This window comes from Ochotona princeps, chromosome 16 (genome assembly GCF_030435755.1).
Source record: "Ochotona princeps isolate mOchPri1 chromosome 16, mOchPri1.hap1, whole genome shotgun sequence".
NCBI lineage: Eukaryota > Metazoa > Chordata > Mammalia > Lagomorpha > Ochotonidae > Ochotona > Ochotona princeps.
This window is the reverse complement of record NC_080847.1, coordinates 57,160,411-57,177,109: the sequence shown is the minus strand read 5'-3', so window position 1 is coordinate 57,177,109 and position 16,699 is coordinate 57,160,411. Positions and strand designations below refer to the sequence as shown.

General features: G+C 46.7%; 1 long non-coding RNA gene across 1 annotated transcript; it reads right to left on the bottom strand.

Annotated features, from left to right (window-relative positions):
• Positions 1-5,460: 5,460 nt before the first annotated feature.
• LOC131482268 (uncharacterized) lies at positions 5,461-12,775 on the bottom strand. Its single transcript, XR_009246840.1, has 3 exons — positions 12,591-12,775; positions 11,239-11,331; positions 5,461-5,626 (listed from the first exon to the last, which is right to left on the bottom strand). It is a non-coding gene; the product is annotated as an uncharacterized LOC131482268 (long non-coding RNA).
• Positions 12,776-16,699: the final 3,924 nt, after the last annotated feature.

Genomic DNA, 16,699 nt, shown 5'->3' with positions numbered 1-16,699 from the left:
AATGACTTACCTAGGGATGTTCTTTTGGTATTTCTCATTCTTGATGTTTCTGAGCTATGGGGATTTGTGTTCTGGGAGCATTAATTTTGTGACCCTCTTGGCCAAAGAGGTCTTTTCTTCAGCTACTTTTCATTTTCTCTATGCCTAATGGGATTCCAATTATGGATGTGTTCTGGGAGCATTAAATATTTTCCAATAGCTTTTGGGTACTATCCTTTTTTATTTTCCCCTCCTCTTCTGTTTCAATTTGAGTAGTTTTATTAACCTATCACCAACCTTACTTATTTCCTTGGTTGTATCAAACATATTGGCTAATATATTAGAGACACTGAGCATCTATACTATTTTTCATTTTATTTCTATTTGATTTCTTCTATAGGTTTCATATTTCTACATTTAGTGATGTAATACCATTAAAGGGATTTAAAATTCCATGTTATGTAGTCCACAATACTAAGTCATTTTCTGATTTTAGTTCTGAGTATTTCTTGGGAGGCACTTTCTTACATTCTGAAAATAAATTTTAAAATGTACTTGAGGGACTAAGACAAATAATTCACATTGCTGTGGTCTTCCTAGGCAGCTAGTTCAGGGTCATGAGCTTGGAAACCATACGTTCCCCACCCACACAATCCTTTCTACCCACCTTTGAGTCAAATGAAGGGGTGGTATTACATTGTTGCATAACCACTCCTCTCTCAAACCCCCACACTGGCCCATGATAGAGGGGCTCTCTCTCTCGGACACATGCTCCCACTGCTCTTGTACTCCAATTCTGGGCCTCCCCATTACCTGCTTTCTTTCTGCCTTATGGACAGACTCTGAGGACAGGTAGCCTCTGAACATGGCCCCGGTATCTCTATAATCCTGACCCCGTTCACTGCTGGGGCGCTTCGGTGGAGATGTCAATGCTAAGCTGCTGTGTATTTCTAGTTTGTGTACTTTCAAGAGTTCCAGGAGAGGTGAGGCCTGGCAATAACGAAATGTGGACACAGAGGCCAAGAAAAGGTGAACGTTTACAACTTTCAAACGTGTCCAGGTTGTTCTCTGCACATCTCGTAGGAAAAGGTGGAACACGGATGCCTCACAGTAATGACCGTTTGTTCCTCTCAGAGCTTCGATTCAGACTGGATTGCCACATGGACTTGTCATTTGCCAATTTCCAGTGGGTCCTACCATCACCAAGTTTGCTTAATAGACTCCTTAACACATTCTAGACTTGTCTGGCATCTCTTTCACACCCAGCGCCAACACTGGTTCACTCCCTAAATGTCCATAAAGCCAGCAGGTGATAGCTTAATCCAGATCGCCCACATGGGCGGCAGCAGCCCCTTTATTACTGAGCCACCACTGTTCCCTGAGCAAGGTTAGCACTAGCAGACACAGGAGTCAGTAGCCAGAGCCAGGCATCAACGCCAGGTACTCTAACAGAGCACACAGGAGTCTTCACCCACACGTGAACGTTTAGGCCAAAATATTCACTTCTGTTTGCATGTTTGTGTACATTTTACTTTTTCCCCTCTGGAAGCCAGACATCTTGAAAGAAATAGTGAAAATGGAACTTAGTAGATTTACTGGATACATCATGTCTTTCCTGCTACTCAACCCGTGGTGTTGGGCATTTCAATAGTTAGGAATTGAGCTAGGTTTAAGGTTTTTGGTTGTTATGGTTAGCCCAAAGGCTTTAAAAGCTCCAAAAATGGTTATTTTAGGGGGTAAGGCTGGTTTCCCTAGGGTTTATCTCAATGGGTAGATCATGAGGTTTAAGTCTTCCCTATGGATTATGACTCAAATACAATCAAGCTATAGTATTTTTTTTCACTATAGTGTTTACCAGTTTATTGTGTTGAAGCATAATTTTTACTGAACTTGGCAGATTTTGGGATAGTCCGAACTGGCTTATAGCTTTAATAAGGCATATGTCACCAGTAGGAGGGGTGTGCAGAGAAATCCTCCATACCCTAGTTAGGAGTGATTTATTTTCGTGTCCTACCTAGTAAGATACGTGTTAGTCCCCACTGATTGTCTCCTGTCTAGTTCTAAGCTTTCCAAGCTATAGTATTTTCATTCAAATGCCTGAGTGTTTACCACTTATCTATGTGCCAGATGCTGTACCAAATGTTGGCACTTGTAACTCCCGGAATATCCTCTGCGTGCTTCTGTGCTTTCTCTTTGCCTGCAATAGTCTCCAAGTTCTAGCACAAATTCCTGCTCCCACATTCTCCACGACCTTGGAGCTCATCCTGCTCTCTGTACTATCTGTGCACCTTAGACACGCTTTCCTAGTAAACTCGGGATGGCTGAGGCTATGAATAGTGACTTCTTCATTTACAGGTCTTCAAGGCTTCGTAGTAATCAGTGCATGCTAGAGCTACATGTACGCAAGTGAGCTATCTGCTAAGAGAGAAAACGGAATCCTTAAGAAGCAAAATATTGTCACAATGGACAACTACATCAGTCTAGTGACAAAGAAGTGAAGCATTTTTCTCGCCAGTTAAGCTTTCTCAGTAGTCATTAAAGTTAGAATGACCTAAGCCAAACGATCACTCATTCACACAACTGTCCTAACAGATGTTCTCAAATAGAGCTTTAAGGGATGAACTTATACACGAGACAAACTGCACGTACTCAAATTCTTAAAAAAAACAAAACTGTGGTTTTTATTTCTCACATACTTTATACAAACTGGAAAAAGAGACTGAAAGCTATTACAGTGAGCAGCTGATAAGGAAAAACGCCCCATACATAAACCTGGAGCTTTCCAAACATGGAAATCGTAATAAAATACCAGAGACTGGGGGGTAAATAAGAAAAGTTCCACTTCTTACTGGAACCTAGAAGTCTGAGCATCAGCCTTGACAAACCCCGCTGACAGTCCTTTTTCTGGTATGAAGCAGCTGTCTTCTCACTGGGGCCTCAGGCGCAGAAGGAAGCACACACTCCGGTGTCTCTCTTCAAAAGGCACTAATGACATCATCAAGACGTCACGCCCATGACTTCATCCGCTCCTGCCTCCCAAAGGCCTATTTCCAAATACCCGCACATCGGAGTGAGATTTCAGCAAAGAAATCTGGAGTGTAACAAACACCGAGTCTGTAACAACATATATTCCAACAACTACTTACTGCACAGCAGCATCATTACACATAAATACCAACGTGGATGCATATAAATATAGACAACTCATTTTCAGATTAAAAATAAATAGTTTCTCCCTGCTATGATCCTCTTCATTCTTCAACATATCCCAGTTAGCTTTCTGTTCACATGTCTTGGCTATGTTGTTTTTCATACCATGAATATCATGTATTTTCATATCCTCTCAAATACATACTTCTGTGATATGAAGTGGCACTTTGTGTTACCAAGAAGCCCTGCTAATGATGCCCTAGTCCTGAGGAATGAATCCACTCTGCATGTGACCCTAAATAAGGCTTAAAACCCCCCTGACAGAACAAAATACACTTTACAACTCCACTTTGTTAAATGGGGCTAATGAAATCTTGGTGTGTTACATTGAATGCAAAACATCAGTAATTCTTATTAAACAAGAAGTTTTCATTCACGAGGACTGATTCAACCTTCTGGGCTTGCCTCACGGAAATTCAAATCCTCAGTTTAAAGTCAACAATGACATTTTGTTCTCTGGCTTTCAATGCAGATGCAACACCAATGAATTCCATTTATACAAAACACAGTATGGAACAGACAGTCCTTGAGTCACAATGTTTCAACTTACAATTGTCTAAATTTACAAAGGTGGAAACGTGATACTATTTTGTAGAAACTATTCTCCCAATTTTCACCTTTTCCTGCACTAGTAACACGGTACAATGCTGTCTGCTAAGGCTGGACTGTCGCAGTAAGCCGCAGAGCTCTACAGACATGACGCATGATACTCTATGTACCATGACGCTAAGCCGATCATGTTCAGCAGATGAGGCGTTTTAAATACATTTTCAACTTGAGTATATTCCTAAAATGAGTTTGTTGGGACATAAGTCAAAGAGCATCTGTAAATATTTTCACACTTCTGTCTCTACTTTTCTTTCCCCTGAAAATCTAAAACGTTAGGTTTTTTCCTCAGAATGTGTATTTTGATGTCTAATCAGAGATGAGCTCCGACTATAGGCCTTTCCACACTTGGTACATTGATAGGGCTTCTCTGAGGAATGACTTCTTTGATGTCGAATAAGGTCTGAGCCACTGCTGAACGCCTTCCCACATTCATTACACTCGTAGGGCTTCTCCCCAGTGTGACTTCTCTCATGCAGAATGAGGGACGTGCGCTGGCTGAAGGCCTTCCCACATATCTTGCACGTGTACGGCTTCTCGCCAGTGTGAATTCTCTCATGCTGGGCAAGGTGTGCACTCTGACTGAAGGCCTTCCCACACTGATCACACTCATAGGGCCTATCTTCCGTATGAATTCTCTTGTGTCGAGTAAGGGATATCCGATGGCTGAAGGCTTTCCCACATTCCTCACACTGATACGGTTTTTCTCCAGTATGAATTCTTTGATGTTCAGTAAGAAATGACTGGCGGCCAAAGACTTTACTACACTTGTTGCATTTGAACGGTTTCTCTTCAGAATGAATATTCTGATGGATCTTAAGATTCGCAGCTCCAGAAAACATCTTCCCACAGTCCTTGCATTCAAAGAGCTTCTTTTTCTTTGTGTGAACTTTCTGATGCTGAATTAGGGACGAGCGCCTGTTATAGACCCTGTCACATTTAGTGCACCTGAAGAGCTTCTCCTTCCTATGAAGCTTCAGATGCAGAATGAGGGTGGAAAGCCGCCCGAAGACTTCCTGACATTTGTCACACGTGTAGGGCTTCTTCCCAGTGTGAATTCTCTGATGCAGCACAAGGGGCAACACCCTGTGAAAGGACTTCTCACACTTTCTGCACGTGAAAGGCTTCTCTAAACGGTGACTTCTCTGCCGGAGGTTCTGACTCCAGGCCTCTTTCCTGTCGCAGGCTTGCTCTGCAGCGTGGATTGTTTTATGCCTAACAAGGCCTGATTTTTTCTTGAAGCCTCTCCCGCAGTCACTGCATTTATGTATTTTCCTTCTATTGTGCAGTACCTTATGACGTAAAAAGGATGACAAGGAACTAAAAACTTGGCTACATTTTTGGCAGTGGTGGACATGGCCAACATTGTGAACTTTCTGGTGTTGATTTAAAGCTGGGCCCCCACTGTCAGGCTCTCTCTTTCCACCAGGAGTTCCGCTATGCAGACGCAGGCTTGTTTTCTCATTCCCACATGTGTGACATTCACGGCTCTCCCTCGCGGTGTGCACCCTCTGATGAAGAATGAGGGATGCGACTTGTCTAAAAGCTTTCCGACAAGCACTGCACTCATAAGGCCTCGCTCCAGCATGAGCGTTCTGATGCAGCTGCAGAGACGCGATCTGACTGAAGCTTTCCCCACATTCATTACATCTTAAGGAACCCTTCGCTGCCTGCTCTTTCTTAGGATTTATGAAGACTAAATTTTTGTTGCGGTTTCTCTTTCCTGTAGGAACTCTTGGTTGTGCAGAAACTGATTTTTGATTGACGCTTAGTCCAGACTTGTTGCACTGACTTGAAGGTAACTTCTTAGGCTCACACTTAGACCCTGAATCTAAAAGACAAGAAACTATGCTGGGAAAACCAACTCTGGGAACATCAATCATAATATCTTTAATGAGAATAATATCTTTAATGTTTTGATGTGGTTTCAATTGTTATACTGTGGGGTTTACAGAAAAACGTTTAATAACTGGGACCCAGTAGAGTTTGCAATTTGAAAATTAGCAGATCAAAGTTTTACTGGTAGGATAAATTTTCAGTCATCTATCATTCAATGTCATGAGTTGTTCATTAAATAAATGTATGCTTACACTATAATGTTTATTCTATTCATATCATGTAAAATATCCCTAAAATATCCCCTTTCCCCATTCGCACTCTCTCTTATTCTCTCTCCTTCTCTATCATTCTGCCTTTCAAGGAAAAAAACCTTCAGTAAGTCTTTAAAAAAATAAAATACAAAGAGCTGGTATGACACTAGCATCTCCAGTTGGAATGGCACTTTAAATACCAGCCGCTCTGCTTCTGAGCCGGGTTCCTGCCGACGTGCCTGAAGAGGCAGAGGCTAGCACAGCGCTTGGGACTCTGCCACCTACGCGAAGACCCAGATGGGAGCGCCTGGCTTCTAGTTTCAGCCTGGCACAGGCCTGCCTATTGTGATCATACAGGGAGTAAATCAGAAGACCTCCTCACTATCCCCTCTCGGTCATTAACTTTCAAATAAAATTAATCTTTGAAAAACAAAACATTCTTTTTAATCTATTTACATGGGCTCGATGCAAAGGCTCAGTGGGTTAATTCTTGCCTTACACACACCAGGATCCCATGTAGGTACTGGTTTGTGTCCCAGCTGCCCCACTTCCCACCCAGCTCCCTGCTTGTGGCCTGGGAAAGCAGCAGAGGACGGCCCAAAGCCTTGGGACCCTGCACCCATGGGAGACCCGGAAGAAGTTCCAGGTCTCAGATTCTCAGCTCTGGCCATGTGGCCACTAGGGGAGTGAACCAGCAGACAGAAGAGCTCTCTCTGTATCTCCTACTCTCTGTAAATCTACCTTTCCAATTTAAAAAAAAAATCTGTTCATACTGAGTATTTAAGTGTTTAATTTACTTGAAAAAGAGAAGAAGGGGGAGAGAAAGAGAAACCTATTGGTTCACTCCCCAAAAGCCTGCAATGGAAGAACAGACTGGTGAGAAAGTCACGAACCAAACCACAGTACAGGTCTCCCACACGAGTGCGAAGAAGCCAATGACTTCAGCCACATCCAGCCTTGCTCCCACAAGGCCTAGAGCAGCAGGAAGCTGGAATCAGGAGCCACAGTCAGGTATCCAACTCAGGTACTCCAATTAAGGAAGGCAGGTGTACCAACAGCTTAACCATTAGGCCGAATATCCACAACAAAATTCATATTTAGAAGGGATCCCAGCATGATAGCTCAGTGACTAAATCCTCGCCTTGGGCGCCCCGGGATCCCATATGGGCTCCGGTTCATGTCCCAGCTGCCCCACTTCCCATCCAGCTCCCTGCTTGTGGCCTGGAAAAGCAGTCGAGGACGGCCCAAAGCCTTGGGACCCTGCACCCGCGTGGGAGACCCGGAAGAGCTCCTGGCTCCTGGCTTTGGATTGTCACAGTTCCAGCCATTGTGGTCACTTGGGGAGTGAACCATCAGACGGAAGATCTTTCTCTCTGTCTCTCCTCCTCTCTGTATATCCGACTTTCAATAAAAATAAATAAATCTTAAAAAGAAAAAAGAATTCTTCTGTTTAACGCTACAGCGACAATGTACATGTACCTACTGAATCATGTGAAATATGGCTGATCTGAGTTTTGCAGATCTGTTTCATTCGAAAAGAAGAGTCACGGAGACCGGGAAAGCCAGGGAAGGGGAGAGAGTCAGATAAACAGACGGCTCAATCTTCTATCCCCTAGTTCACTGCGTCTGCGTGCACAACAGCCAGGCCTGGATCAGACCGAAGCCGGGAGTCAGGATTGCATCCTGATCTCCCATGTGGGTGACAAAGGCCCTTGGAACATCATCTGCTGCCTTACCAAGCACACAGTAGGAAGCTAGACCAGAAGTGAGCAGTCAGGATGTGAACTGGCACTCTGATACAGAACGCCGGCAATTCCACTGGCACCCTAACCCACTGCACCGCAGTATCAGCCCCAACTGGTCTGTTTGAGATGTGCTGTGAGATTGTAAAGACTTAGTATGAAAAAAAATACATATTAACTATTACAGTATTCTGGAATTTCTGGGTTATATATTTACCATTAAAATTTTATTTTTTAAAGTTATTTTACCTATTCTCTCTCATTCTTACTTTCTCCTTTGTAATTCAGCCTTTCAAACAAAAATCAACCTTACAGAAAAAGTTACTCTACATAAATACTAAAAAGCTTCAATAATATCTATATCTCACATTTTATTTCCACTACACAATGGTGCTTTAAAGGCAGATCTGTGGGGCTGGTGCTACGGCTCAACAGGTTAATTCTGTATGCGCAAGCCATGGGATCCCCTATGGGCACTAGCTCATGTCCCGGCTGCTCCACTTCCCATCCAGCTCCCTTCCGATGGCCTGGGAAAGCAGCAGGAATGGCTCATGTCCTTGCGACTCTGCGCTCGCATGGGAGAAACAGAAGCTCCTGGCTCCAGATCAGCTCGACAATGGCCACTGTGGCCATCTGGGGAGTGAATCAATGGATGGAAGAGTTCTCTCTGCCTCTCCTTCTCTGTGTAAATCTGACTTTCAAATAAGAATAAATCTTAAAAAAAAAAAAAAAAAAAAAGAATAAAAAGGAGGCCAGGACCGTACTAAAATAATAACTATTTAGCTATATTAGGATGAGAAATTATTACTATACTATTTATTATTTTTTCCCAGAGCATCTAGAGCTGATATACTATTTATTTTTAAAATGAACACAACTATTTACCGCACAGGTTTTTTGTGAGACTTGTACATACTAAGTACGCAGTTTGTGGTACACTCCCTGCCGGCCTTTCCAGTATTCAACAATGTGAGAAATCAAAGCTGCTTCTTTTCTTCTCTGGGTGACGTTTGTAAATTCAAAGCAAACCCTCTGAATGCAAAGTGGACACTTACAGCCTATATTGATCACATTTACAAAGACTAATCATGTGCTTTTTGTAAAAATATTAGTAACATTTGATTACAGAGTGCTAATCTAGCACTTCTAGGAATATCATGCAATATTTGTTACAATTTTTAGCGCCTGTTTACCTTTATAAAATCTGGAAATATTTGAATTATGAAGTACATCTTGCCCCTTGTATAGCGGACTATGGACCTGCAGTTTAGTATCTGGTAGCAGGTACTATTATAATTATTACTCGTAACAGTACATAAATGAAGACGGCATAACAGAGAATCAAGGAAGGGAGACAACCGAGGTTTTCACACTGAGACCAATGGCATCTCCCAAAGCAAGCCGGGTATTACCCCACAGTTCTGCTCCCCACATCTCACAGTGACACTGACTGCTGCTTTGCACTCACAGCTTCCTCAAATTCCCGTCTTCCTTTAATCATTACATGTTCCTTTATTCAGGACTTTACTTCGTTAAATACTAAACAATCCCCTTGGCTCATCTCCCTGTCTTCAATCTGGCAGTCCTTTCAACTACATCATCATGAATAAGGTCAATACTAAAATATAAAATCATTAGAAACAAACTGAAATAAGATGGAATTTATCCAAAAATCTAGAAGGCATATAACTTTCTAACCGCTGAAATAGCATGTAAATTATACTGTGAATGTCAACACTTCAACCACACAAAAATGAAGACAATTCTTAAACAACCCAAGAGAAAAGCAAGAGGCAGATAAAAACCAACGGGCAGGACAGGCAACATCTGAAGTACAACATCACAGTGACTGGCTAGCCTTTTCGGGATTAAAGGTCTGTACATGCTGAAGAGACGGCGAGTCACCAGCAGACAGAAGGGGAAAGAGCATGAGCAGACAGCTCCACAGTAAGAGAACAGAAAACAAAAAACTATCAATACATACAGACGAAAGATAACAGAGAGCCGGAGCCAGGAGCCAGGAGCCAGGAGCCAGGAGCCAGGAGCCCGAGCGGCCTCAGACACAGACACCGTGATGCGGGACGCGGGCATCCTGACCAGCGTCTCAACCACCAAGCCAAATACCCATGCCAAGTTCTAACGACAATACCCACACTACTGAGTGTTAAACCCGAACGAAGCCAGACTCCATCGCTGCTGACGGTGCTTATCTGATGAGCCCCCCTTTCCAGCTGGGCTCACGGCCACAGCTTACTGTCCTTGGCAAAGGCTAAGGTCAAGGGGCAAAACTGGGGGGAGACCAGGCCCAAGCTTCCAGAAGCCATCTCCCCGTGTGCTTCCTTCTCCAGCGACACATCATGCCAAGACGTGTGAGATGTTGCCCGTCAGTAAAACTCAGCTGAGAACCAGCATCTAGGATTTTTGCTGAAACTGGTACTCTGAAAGGTCCTCTGAGAAACAATTCAGCATTGTCCAGTCTAGAAAGTGTTTGTACCTTTTGGCAATTTAATTATGAGACTCAATACTACAAAACAAAGGTAAAATCATGTAAGTATGTCAATATTAATAACACATTACAATCTACATGAAAAATGAGATAAGAGGGTCCAATGTGGTGGCCTAGTGGCTGAAAGTCCTTGCCTTGCATACATGCACTGAGATCCCCTATGGGCACAAGTTCTAATCCCAGCTGCTCTACTTCCCATCCAGCTCCCTGCTTGTGGCCTGGGAAAGCAGTCGAGGACGGCCCAAAGCCTTGGGGCCCTGCACCCGCGTGGGAGACCCGGAAGAAGCTCCTGGCTCCTGGCTTCAGATCAGCTCAGCTCTGGCTGTTGTGGCCACTGGAGAGTGAATCATCGGACAGAAGATGCTTCTCTGTCTCTCCTCCTCCATTCATATCTGACTTTCCAATAAAAAAAGATGAATCTTTAAAAAAAAAAAGATTCATTTATTTGAAAGGCAGAGTGCCTTGGGAGGAGGCGACCTTCCAACCTTGGTTCACCTCCCAAATGGCCACAATGGCTGGGACTGGGTAAGGTATGCCATCTGGGTCTCCGTGTGAGTAGCTGGAACTCAAGTACTTAGGCCATCTTCCACTATTTTCCCAGGAGGGAGCTGGACTGAAACAGCTGCAATTTGAACCAGTGTTCCAATAATGGTTTAACCACTGTGCCACAACACCACCCCATACATGCTGAAATCTTTAACCGCCAAGGGATGGAATTAGGAAGTGGAGCTATGCCGGGGTGACTAAGTCATGAGGTTTCACACTGAGGGATGGGATTGGTGTTATTACCAAAGAGGCCCAGGAGTGAGCATGTGATACCACAGGTTAGGCTGCCACCTGGGACACCTGCATCTCACACTGGACTAGTTCAAGTCCTAGTCACTCTGCCTCTGATTCAGCTTCCTGCTAACACACCCTGGGAGGCAGACAGCGGTTCAAGTGCGTGAGTTCCTGCCACCATAAGGAAGACCCAGACACAGCCTCTGGCTCTTGGCTTCAGCCTGGGCCAGCACGAGGGCTGTTGTGGGCACCTGGGGAGTGAACCGGCATGCAGGATATATTATTTTGGTGGACTCAGCCAGAGCCTCGGTTCTCTGTCACTCACCTGGGCCGTGCTGTCTTTTCGATGGCTCCACCACCCAGGGTGCTTTCCCCTTCTCCAACAAGATGATGACATTTGGCCTCCGACAGGAGAGACCTGCACAAAACACAGCACTGGGACTGTCGAGCTGTGAGCGCCGTGGAAGTCACAGCCAAACATCACATCAACACAATGAGGGCTTACCAGCATGAAGCAAGCACACAGAATGGGAAGGGCAGACGGAGAACAGTGGGAAGCTGGCATCTACAATCAGAACTACACATTGGGTTTTTATATCCATTCCGTGGCACACACAGGCCCCAAAATCTTAGGATTCCACAGGGATAGGCGTCTCTGTATGCTAAGGAATAACTGATGGTCACAGGCCCCTGCATACCCTCAGCATGGGGCTGGCTGCCAGACAGCCCAGAGATGAAGGGGCGGGAACCTTCACTCCCCTTTGACCTCCCAGGATGAGAAAGGGGCTGGAGGTTGAACTGATCGCCAATGGCCAGTGCCGTGCAATCAATAATCACAATGAAGCCTCCGCAAACTCAAAAACACTCTCCGAACTCTCCAAGTTGCCGCACACATGGGGCATGACCCACCCGGAGAGCAGGGACAGACATGCCAGGCCACTTCCTAACCCTCTGCTCAGGGCATTTCCTCCACCTGGTGAGCCCCGCACCTTTTGCAGTACCTTTCACACTAAAGCCGAGCCCTGGAAATGGTTCTAGCTGATAATCACAACCAAGGAGGAAGTCACAGGACAGGGGGATTTACAGTCAGAAGCTCCAGAGACTAAAATTACGGCCTGTGTGAAGCAGGGATCAGATGTGATCTGCAGGTGGTTTCAGAACTAAGTTGAACTAGAGGATACAGAGTTGGCTGAATAGGTAGGAAAACAATTTAGCTTTCTAAATCTCACATGGGATAGATGCGATCTCAGGCATAGCCAGTCGAGTCGTCTACGTGTCTACTGGTTGACTACTCAGATGCCCGATCTGCCAGGGTCAGGCAGGGACAAGCGGGACGCTGGGAGTCTCTCCGATGACTGGCGGGGCCATCTCTGCTGCCTGCCAGGGTCTGAAGGATCTGGCTGCTGGGTCAGAAGCCAGGGTGGGAAGTGAATTCCTGTACTCCGACGCAGGACACAGGCGTCCTAACTGCAAGGACAAACAGCGTTCTGGAAGTGTTCTAGGACTGATGACACTGCTGGCTGCACACTCTGAATACACTACGAGCCACTTCCCTGCACACCTCACCCAAGGCGACTGCACAGTCCGTGAGTTAGAGCTCACAGGGAGTTTCAGTTTTCATCTGAGCAGCATGTCCCTCGACAGGCAATTCCAGATTAAGGGGCCGGCGAGCCTTACCCAGGAAGACCAGGTTGCGATAGTTCTCCAACATGACCTCTTCATACAAGTCCTTCTGACTGGGGCTCAGCCCTTCCCACTCCTCCTGGGAGAAGTAGATGGCCAAGTCCCCAAATGTCAATGGGGCCTGAAATGTAAAAATCACATGCCAATTGTCACCATGAGTTGTGTTTCCACAAAGCTGGAAAAAGAAATCAGTGAACTGAATGCAAACATGCCACGTGTGTATTAAAAGTCCAATTCAATGTGATTTGTGTAGCTCTTACTAAAGATTGTGTTGTGTAAGAACATAACACCTTGGGTCTAATGAGCATCGACAAAGTCACCACCCAGCAGTTCTGGCTCATGACGCGCTCATGCTAATGATGAACCACTACCAACAGACCTAAAGCGACGACACAGATGAGCAAACTGAGGCCCAGAGGGGCGAGGCCACTCACAACACTCCTAACTAGTAACCAGGGAGCTGGGGTTCAAACCCACAACTCAAGCTAGCCATGGCGTACTCTGCGAAGACCATGGGACCATGTTACACACTGCGTGAATAGGTTACAAAAGGGCCCTGCATGTACAATTCAAGTTACAACCAGTTAATCTGAAGGTAGGCAGATCTTAAAATAGGAAATGATCCTGAACTTGGCCTGGCTGACTTGGCTAATCAATGCTACTGGCTTAAAGCCAGAAAAAGAGGGTCGCATCAAAAGCATGAGAAGGAGCTGGATTCTGCGAAGAGAGGACTTAGTCCTTCCCCAGACACAAGAAGAGAGCAGAAGCCTGGGGGCAGCTGTCTCTCCCACTGCCCCCGGCACGGTGGTCACGTGCACTTGCAGCCCTCTCAGCTATGTGAACATCAACAAAAATAAAATGAATTTATTAAAAACAAAAAAAGAACACAACCAGTTGATACCCCAATTTCAGTCACTGGAGACCTGGCGAGGCCACCTTGCACCTACACTCTCACCCATGAGCTTATAAACAAGAATGAAATAAGCACATACTGCTTTGAGACACAAAATTTATGCCAATTTTTTTTTTATAACAGCAAGAGGGAACTGTTGCTGCACAGAGTTCTGAGGGCAGAAGTGTCTGAGAAACTGAATTAGATATGCTTGCTATAAAAATGTGCTTCATCAGGCCCCGGCGTGGCCTAGCGGCTACAGTCCTCACCTTGCCCGCACCAGGATCCCATGTGGGCACTGGTTCTAATCCCGGCTGCTCCACTTCCCATCCAGCTCCCTGCCTGTGGCCTGGGAAAGCAGCAGAGGACGGCCCAAAGCCTTGGGATCCCTCACCCGCGTGGGAGACCCAGAGGAAACTCCTGGCTCCTGGCTTAGGATTCAGCTCCGGCCGCTCTGAGTGCTTGGGGAGTGAATCAGTGGACGGAAGATCTCCCTCTCTGTATATCTGCCTTTCTAATTAAACAAAACAAAAAAACCAAAAAGTGCTTCATCTCCAGCTTTGAGGCTTGCTTGTCTCAGGAGACTGACCCTGCCCTCGCTGCCCTGGCTCCAACCCTCTCGCGCAACAGAGTGACCACGCTGTGCTAGCTGGAGATCTCCTCCAGGCAATACAGGCTTCCCAGAGAGAAGCCGCGAGACGCCAGCATTCACCTGCGGCGCGCCTGGAGAGGCACCTGGAGAGCCCCAGCTCCGTGGATCGCACTGGGCACTATTCCCACCCCCAGACAGCGTGGAGACCCTCAGCCGTCCAGGAAGGGCACTGCTCCCAGCACGGCAGACTCCTGGAAACGCCGAAGAGAAGGGCCAGTGGATGGAGTCGTCCACATTGAGCGGGATGGTGGCCTTTCTCAGTTCCATGGTGAGAGGCAAAAACCCGGACCAGGGCTTGGTGGTCTCCGATGGGCAGGAAGTCTCCAGGGGTGGAAAGCCAAGGCCCCAGGCAGTGCAAGGTAAGAGGAAAGGTTCCTGAAGGAAGAGTCCCACTCACCTTGGATTTAGATCTCCTTCGCACTGCAGGCATTCTTCCCTCCTCTGCGACCAGCCAGTCGAAGGGAGCAGCCTGCAGGAAGGCAGGGCTGGAGGACAAGAGACAGTGTGAGGCTCACGGGGCCTCTGGGTGGCGCCAGCGTCTCCAGATACACCTGGATCCTGCTGTGCCTTCTCAGAGCCAGATAAGGGCAGGCAAGGCAGTTCCTGGGCCTGATGCGACAGCTCAGAGGCTAAATCCGTACCTTGTAAGAGCTGGGATCCCACTGAGGCACTGGTTCATGTCCTGGCTGCTGCATTTCCCATCCAGCTCCCTGCTTTTGGCTTGGGAAAGCAGTCGAGGATGGCCCAAAGCGCTGGGATCCACAGCCATGTGGGAGACCCAGAAGAAGCTCCAGGGTCCTGGCTTTGAATTGGCTCAGTTCTGGCCATTGCGGCCTTTTACGGAGTAAACCAGCAGACAGAAGATCTTTCTCTCTCTCCTTCTCTCCTAATTGTCATGATTGACTGAACAAAGAATGAGAAGATGCTTAACGGAGACCTGATTTTATTAATCTACACTGCGGCCACCATCCACACTTTCAGGATGATGCACTTTGTTTAAAATACACAGTTTTATACCCCAAAAGAACCCAGGCGCAGTACAAAGCTCTCATCCCTTTATATGAAGCTAGCAGTTCTTAGAATAGTTTTAGTTATGTTAACTAAAACTAAAAAAAAAAAAAAGCTAGAGAGAAGACATTAGCACAGAGACTTGGTAGACTTTGCTCCAGCATTTACAGCCGAAGGGAAACAAGCACAGCCAGCACTGACGCTAGGGACACTTCTGTTATTTTTAACCAGAGGGAGGCAGGACGGAAAGAGCTCCGGGCCTGGATCTGCCGCTTGGCGTTCCAAGGGGGTCACATTCCTGGCTTGTGAGCTCCTGGTGAGGAGCTCAGGGAGCAATGTGGACAGCCGGCCAGCATCTAACAAACATTTACTGGATGTCTAACCGGCACCAGGTGCTGGCGAGAGCAGGTAAGAGCAGGAAAGCACCAACTCCCAAGCATCTGACATTTCAACAGGGAAAAACAAGTGCTCTTGGGGCACAGCACAGCCCAAGTCATCACTGAGAAGAGGCAGAGTGACAGAGTGGTCAGGGGAGGTCTCTGCGAAGAGCCACCTGGAGTGTGAGGCACCACGGTGCCGGCCGAGGGCACGGGGGCACGGGGGCAGAGGTCCCGCAGCAGGCGCAGGCTCGGCGTGTGACAGGAAGCAGGAGATGGGTGTGCTGCAGCGGGGCGAGGCAGAGGAGCAGGGTGGGGTGGAAGGAGGCCCAGACGAGGAAGAGGAGCAGGGCACTGTGGATCTGACCCCAACTCTGACAAGGCATCACGGGGAGAAAAGGACCCATTCAGCAGGACAGTGACAATCTCACTCAACCTTCAACAAACTTTTTGGGATGCCCATGTGGCAAAAAAGCCTGCACTGTCAGGAGAGAGGTGGAGAGCAAACACAGCAGACAGCCCATTAGACGGCTGTGCGTAAATCTGGGGCAACAGGAAGCAGCATGTGTGACGCCAGGTGAACATGCGGCCGTGACACCAAGTCCCAGCCGCCCCCCGACAGCGCCTGGGAAAGGCAGCAGGTGGCTCAGGTACTTAAGCCTTCAACGGCAGTGTTGAAACCCAGGCTGCAGCTGCTGTTACTTGGAGTGCGCCAGTAGCAGGAGGCCATCTGTGTGTATGTCTGTGTGTGTCTCTCCCTCTTTGTAACTGCCTTTCAAATAAATAGATTGTTTAAAAAAAATGCTAGTATGGGTCCGGCAGCGTGGCATAGAGGCTAAAGTCCTCGCCTTGAAAGCGCTGGGATCTCATATTGGCACCGGTTCTAATCCCGGCAGCCCCACTTCCCATCCAGCTCCCTGCCTGTGGCCTGGGAAAGCAGTCGAGGACGGCCCAAAGCCTTGGGACCCTGCACCCGCATAGGAGACCTGGAAGAGCTCCTGGTTTCTGGCTTTGGATCGGCGCAGCACCGGCCATTGCGGCTCAGTTGGGGAGTGAACCATCGGATGGAAGATCTTCCTCTCTGTCTCTCCTCCTCTCTGTATATCTGACTTTGTAATAAAAATAAATAAATCTTTAAAAAATAAATAAATAAAAAATTTAAAAATGCTAGTAA